We start from the raw sequence: 6824 nt of genomic DNA, 5'->3' as shown, positions 1-6824 counted from the left end.
CCCACTATAATGACGATTATAAAAAAAAAACAGAAAATGACCAGTGCTGGAGAGGATGTGGAGAAAGAGCCACACTTATCCACTGTTAGTGGAAATGTAAAATGGTACGACTGGCAGTTTGGTGGTTCTTCAGGAAGCTAAGTATAGAATTGCTATTTGATCCAGCAATCCCTCACTAGGTATATATTAAGAGGAACTGAAGCAAGGATACAAATGGACATTTGCACACCAATGTTTATAGTAGCATTATTTATGATTACCAAGAGATGGAAACAGTTCAAATGTCCATCAAGGGATAAGTGGCTAAACAAGCTGTGGTGTATGCATATGATGGAATATTAAGCAGCTGTAAAACAGAATGAAGTCATGAAGCATGAAGCAATGTGGCTGAAACTTGAGGACATTATGCTGAGTGAGATTAGCCAGAAACAAAAGTAAAAATACAGCATGGTCCCACTAATATGAACTAACATTGATGAGTGTCCTTTGAGAGTTGAAGTTAAGAACACAGGTTATGTGCTCACTTCGGCAGCACATATACTAAAATTGGAACAATACAGAGAAGATTAGCATGGCCCTTGCACAAGGATGACACACAAATTCGTGAAGCATTCCACATTAAAAAAAAAAAAAGAACACAGGTTATCAGGGGATAGAAATAGGATAGAGAGTGTATATTTGGTGTTGAAGGAAAACAGATTTGTAGCACAATAATATATGTATGCTGAATGAAGCTGAGTGTGAGTAAGGGTTGGGGGAACAAATGAAATCAGAAGGAAAGAGGATAAAGACTGAGACAGTATAAATTAGGAATGCCTAGAGTGGACAATGGTTATTAAATGTACAAATAAAAAATGTTTTTGCATGAGGGAGAACAAGTGTATGTCAACATTGCAAGGTGTTAAAAATGGATGGTATACAGGAAGAAGTGTAGTCAATGCGAGCTAGGATCTATAGTCAATAGTAACTTTGTAGTATGCTTCTACTGAATATAACAATGGCAATATGCCAAAACTAAATCTCAACAGGCAAGGGGCATGGGGGAGGGATATGGAATCTTTGTGGAAGAAAAGGAAATGTCTTCATATAGATTATGGTGTTGAAGTCATGTCTATATACTTAGGTTGGATTGTATGATGTGTGAATAAAACTGTTTAAAAATGAACAGAGAGAAACAACGCTCAAGAAAAGGTGGAGAAAGAGGTGTACCTATACACTGCCAGGAGGGGAACTGAGTGGTGCAGCTTTTTGGAGGACAGTGTGGTGGTTCATAGGAGCCTAGGGGTAGGTTTGCCATAAGATCCTGAAACCTCACTGCTCAGTACATATCTGGAGGAACAGAGTGTGGGGACACAAATGGACATTTGCAACTGGTGTTTGCATTAGCAAACTGAAACAGTGGGTTTCCAGCTACAGCCACCTGGTTATAACTCAGCAAAAGTCCCTACTACTCAGTGGGCCACAACTGTACCCTTTCCTATGCTGTCTGAACTCCAGCCCTGAGAGGGAGGCAGATGGATGTCTCTTCCAGATTTGTTCCTTTCTTGTGGCTTTCTATTTTCCACCTTAGTAATTAATCCTGATACTGTTAATAACTATATTAAGCTTTCCTTGTTCAAATTAGCTTGCTTTCTGTCTCCTAGTGATACACTTAGAAAATTACCGGGTTTCATTGGATCATCAATAAGTTTTTTTTTGTTTTTTCCTTTGTTTACAATATCTGGTAGTCAATGAGATTCATGGGAATATGCTCCTGTGTTTTGGAGAAAAGTACTTCAGGAGTATCCCCTTTGGAAAGTGTACCTAATCTAGGCATAGATTGCTTTGTTATTTTACAAGGAAGTAATCTGGAACTGAAAACCCAAGAGAAAAGGGATGAGAATATGATCAAAAGCAAAGCTAGAAGGTTAGAATTAAAGATGTCTCTGCTTGAGAATCAGATCAATCCAATTGACGGATTCAGTCAAAAATTCCCCACCAAGGACAGTTATAATTATCACCTGGGAAATATCTGAATAATATATATACCCAAATTTAACCCTGATTGACTGAATCAGCATATCTGAGGTTGGGATTGCCCTACATATTTTGATAAGCTCTTTAGATAATTCTAATATATTACTCTTTTCCATCCTCACAAATTCATTAGTCAATAATGCTCCAAGAGACAGTGCTAGGCACTTTAGAGTGAACCAAAATTTGACAAATAAAGCCTGTATGCTCAAGAAATTTGTTATCTCTTTGAAAAGGAAAGTAAAGCACACTTATAATTAATACATTAATCCCTCTTCTGTGTACCAGGCATTTTATTTACATTTATTAATTTAATCTTGAAAACCCAATGAATTAAGTACAATTGTTAAAACATCTTATAAATAAGGAAACTGAAGCTCAGAAGTTAAGTATCTTTTTTTCTCATTAGAGATACATACTCAGTGTCATCAGGATACAAATGAGGGAGAGAGAAAGTCCCTCATGAAGAAGGGGTACTGAAGCTGGGATACTGATATTTTTGAGTTCCCCAATATTTTCTTCTAAGAAATGTGAAACTTCTTTCAGCTTCTTGTTCTTTATTTTTCTTTTTTTATTTCATTAAGTGCATGTTTTGAAAAGTATTACTCTGGGACTCTCTGATGTTTTACCTTACATGTAGAAAGGTACAGATTTGTATAGATGAAAGATTTAAAAAATCACATGACTATTGGGGCAATACAGATAACTTAAAGAACTGGAGGGGGCTAGGTATAAACCAAAGCAAGAGTGAGTGGGAGACAAGAATGGGATTGGAAAGTGTTTAGAATGGTTAAGCTTGCTCTAGTGGCATTTAAACTCAAATCTAAAACATTTGGGTGGGACACACAAAACTGTGTACTGGCAGGTCCTAGGTTCTAGGGACATTGGATTGCAAGTGGACGTTTACAGAATTTCACTTAAGATAGCAATTTCTCAACATCAAAATCAAATTCATTAAATTTAAATTTCAGCTGTTTGTGGATTTTTATTATAGAATAGGCTTCTTAGATTGACTCTTCAATGGGGAGTGGAGAATGAGGTGTAGTTGTTATAGGTGAGGAGAAAACAGCATGGCATGTAGAGTCACAGGAACTTAGTTTGCCCTTGACACTGCTTTATGGAGGATTTTGCTTGTTCTACTCATTCATACCACTACTTAGTGGTGAAGCAGTCAAGTGATTTTACCAAATCAAGATGAGGTAACTTATGGCAGGTTCTTTGTAGATTGAAGAAGGTTAAGCAAACACAAATGACATATTAAAAATACCAGTAAGTTCAAGATAGAAAAGCTAAGAGGCACAACTAACTCAGAGAAGGCAAGGTGGTTTTAGGTGAGGAAAGTAAGAAAAGCTTCAAGGAGCCCTTGAGATGGCCTTGAAGGATGAATGAGCTCTGCTAGGTGAAGTTTAGATAGAATTATAGGCAGAATAAACAGAATAAGCAAATGGACGGAAGGTCTATGCCATGTTCAGAGAACAAGAAATTATGTCAGGAAGAGAAGATAAAACTATACTAGTTACTTGGAATACTCACAAAATACAGACATAAAAAATTTTTTGAGCAGGGGTGTAATGCGGTTGGATTGGGACTTTAAGAGGAGCAATGAGGTAATGGTGTCACTATATGCATCAAAAGAATTCCTTAGGTGGAGTAAGAGAGACCTGTATCAGGGGGTGGGGATGACAGAAGCCCTGGAAAGTTGCAACCTCCAGAAGTTGTATCAGAAGTCAAATCCATAGGACTTAGTAGCAGAAAGGGGTGAGGCATAATTAAAAGCATGCTCTTTGTTGTCTTTTAAAGCAAACAATAAATGTACTTTTAATGAAAAAAAAAGGCATGCTGAATTTCATTAACAGAGAAGTTAGAAGAACATGTGTTTAAGGAGGGGAAGAGGATATTGACAGAGGAGAAGTGAAGAACTTTGTGCTACACTGAATTTAAAATATCACTGGAGAGATTCCTATTCAGGGGCCATAAATGCATGTCTGGGGCTTGGGGAGGGGTGAGCAGGGCTGGGGAAATACAGGTAGGAGTCTTGAGTATAGAGAACTTGATTAAAATCTTCACAGGATTTGAAATTATCAAAGGAAAAACTGAAAAAAAAAGAGGAGATGGGGGATGATTAAAATTTGGAGACATATATATAGAGGAATTTAGAGGAGGAAGTCGAGTTGGGGAAGAGAAGGATATCAGCAGTCTTGGAATAGGATGAGAAGACAGTGTGGTATTAATGAAGCTGAGAGAAGACAGAGTTTTATGTTGGGATTTGGGACCAGCTGTTGCATTTGGTGATATTTGAAAATGCAGTTTTAGCAATTGTGGAGGTGGAAACCAGATTGCAAGGGATTAAGTTTTTATTGCTTTGAGAGGAATCAAAGGCTGGGGGAAGAGACTGATCTTTAAGAATTCTGAGTATGAAATGTAGGGCAGAACTAGGGCAAAAGCTTGCATAGTTTGTAACATCAAGGAAAGATGCATTTAAGATAGGAGTGGTGTGCAAATGTTCAGGGACAGAGAGGTTCTTTAAAAAAATTCGTTGTCAAAAAGGTCCGATGCAAGAGTAAAAGTGAGGGGTGTAGTGGGGATTGGAAATAGAATTTTCTATGAAGGATAGTAAGTTCAGCCCCCGCAGGTTTTTTTGAAACCAAGAGGGCAGTTTGTGGGTACCTTGACAAATCTGTCTTAGAATGTTCAGCTTGTTTCCTTTCCCCTCTCATGCTGTTTTATCTCTTTTCACTAAGAAAACGTGATGGGGGCATATGGGGAGGTGAGGGACAGGAATAGATGGAAGAGACATGAGAGGAGAGAGAATAGTGAAGAGAGAAGACTAAAATAATCCAATAAATGCAAAAGCTCCAGCTGGACCCTGGACAAACAGAGGCTCTGCTACTCGGTTAGCCGACACTTGGGGGCACGTTAACAGAGCTGGTACCTGATTCTTCGAGATGTCACAGAAGAGCATTCATTAGGAAACTGGTCAAGCAATGGCATGGTCATCCTACCCTGAGGGATCTTGGCAGAAATAACTTAAAAAAATTCTTAAGGACAAACTCATTGCTAAACATATCTGGGGAGTGCTTGAAAATATATCTTCTGTGAATATACAGAGTATTAACTTCACTGCCCAAGCTTCATATTTTTTAGAGAAAATACTAAAATTTCCTTTGCAAACATTCTGAACATGATGAACATGGTGTCTTATGGGGTGCCTGGTGTGGCCCTGGACTTTTGACTGGCAGTATGCCTTTACTCTGCCCAGATCTATAGAAACATCCTGGACTTTGCTAGATGAGAGGACAACCTCCAGGAAACCCTAACATTTCCAGCAGTGTAATCCTGTACTCTTGTCATCCATTACCAACCATTAGTGTCATTCTATTGACCAGAAGGAAGCTTCCAGTAATTACTAGTACAGGGTATGATGAATATCTAAAATTTTTTACACTTTGTTTTAATAGCACAAGAGTGGTAGAAGTGCTTTTAAATCAACTTCAGAAAACTCGGGATACTCATTTTAAAGTTTTATTCAAAATTATGCAAGTGGTGTTGTATTTCAAAATTATTCTTCAGTCCTTCACCCAGTGGCTAGTTCTAGCAATTTCTCTTGTGAAGGTACAGTTAAATTATCCTTCATAGAATCCATGTATCCATGAATTTCCTATGCATGAATTATGTTTTAGTGGAAAATAATATTCAAAATGTGCTATCGAATACATTGATGATAACATTTCATAGGTGTGTAAATTATCACCCACACCATTAATAAATATTGTTAAATGTTTTAGAGACATATAACATCTCTAGAAATTCTCTACTTCCAAGCTTCTTATTTATGTTTTCTGTTTCAGTCTGCCCTCATCTATCATTGAGAAACAATTTGCATTCCTTTTTTGCGGGGAAGTGTTACCATTATTAAAAGTTCCAAGAATATCAGAAAAAATCATGTCTTTAACCACAAGATGACCAGAAAATGACATTTTCTTTTCATTTTTATAAACTAGTAAGCATTTATTTGTTAATTCAACATTCACAGTGAAACTTATCTTCTCAATAACTATTGTACTTCAGCAAGTAATAATTCTTTATGATCCACGTCAGCATTTTCAAATTGATCATGTTAGCTTTAATATAATTCACAAGTTTTAAGATGCCAATAATTACATTGCTTTGTTTAATTCACATTTTTTCATTGCAAGACTTTCTTGATGAAAGAAGCAGTACATTGATTTGCTTTTTGGCACAAATGCCTTAATCTTGATAACTACTTCAAATGACTTCCTGTCTCTGCTTCTGAACCATCAGAACATATTTTTTAACACAACATAAATGCTTAACCACACCTGTTGGTCTTATCATGTGTTTGGTTGTTGTGGCAACATCAGATTGTTAGAAAAGATTCCAAGCACTAATTTTCAATGTACGTACCTCATTACCAGTCAGTAAAAACAAAAGACCAGAGTAATGAATGTGAATCACACTTGCGTAGCCCTGGTTTACATAGTATTTAAATAAATTACCTAAACAGAGTTTTTTTCAATAAAGAAACATACAACTATCAACTAGTAAAGATAGGAAGGGACTTCCATTCTACCTCTTGATGAAAGGAGAGGCAAAGAATTTGGGGCAACTTTTAATTCACCACAGTATGGACCCCAGCAACAATTGCTTACATTCCTCCTACCATGGAAAATATATTTACCTTTTCATGTGAGTGAGCCACTGTGGAGGTGGGTCCTCCAGTCCCAGTAAAGCCTTCAGATGACTGTGGCCCCCACTGAAATCCTGACTGCCATATAAGCAATCCTGAGCTA

At 37.2% G+C, this 6824-nt stretch overlaps 1 non-coding gene across 1 annotated transcript; it reads left to right on the top strand.

The window, feature by feature from the left end:
- The first annotated feature begins 516 nt into the window (after positions 1-516).
- Positions 517-623, top strand: LOC143645307 (U6 spliceosomal RNA). Its single transcript, XR_013157031.1, has one exon. It is a non-coding gene; the product is annotated as a U6 spliceosomal RNA (small nuclear RNA).
- The last annotated feature ends 6201 nt before the right edge of the window (positions 624-6824 follow it).

The sequence above is a fragment of the Tamandua tetradactyla genome, chromosome 8 (assembly GCF_023851605.1).
Source record: "Tamandua tetradactyla isolate mTamTet1 chromosome 8, mTamTet1.pri, whole genome shotgun sequence".
Taxonomy (NCBI): domain Eukaryota; kingdom Metazoa; phylum Chordata; class Mammalia; order Pilosa; family Myrmecophagidae; genus Tamandua; species Tamandua tetradactyla.
This window is presented reverse-complemented; position numbering and strand designations above follow the sequence as displayed.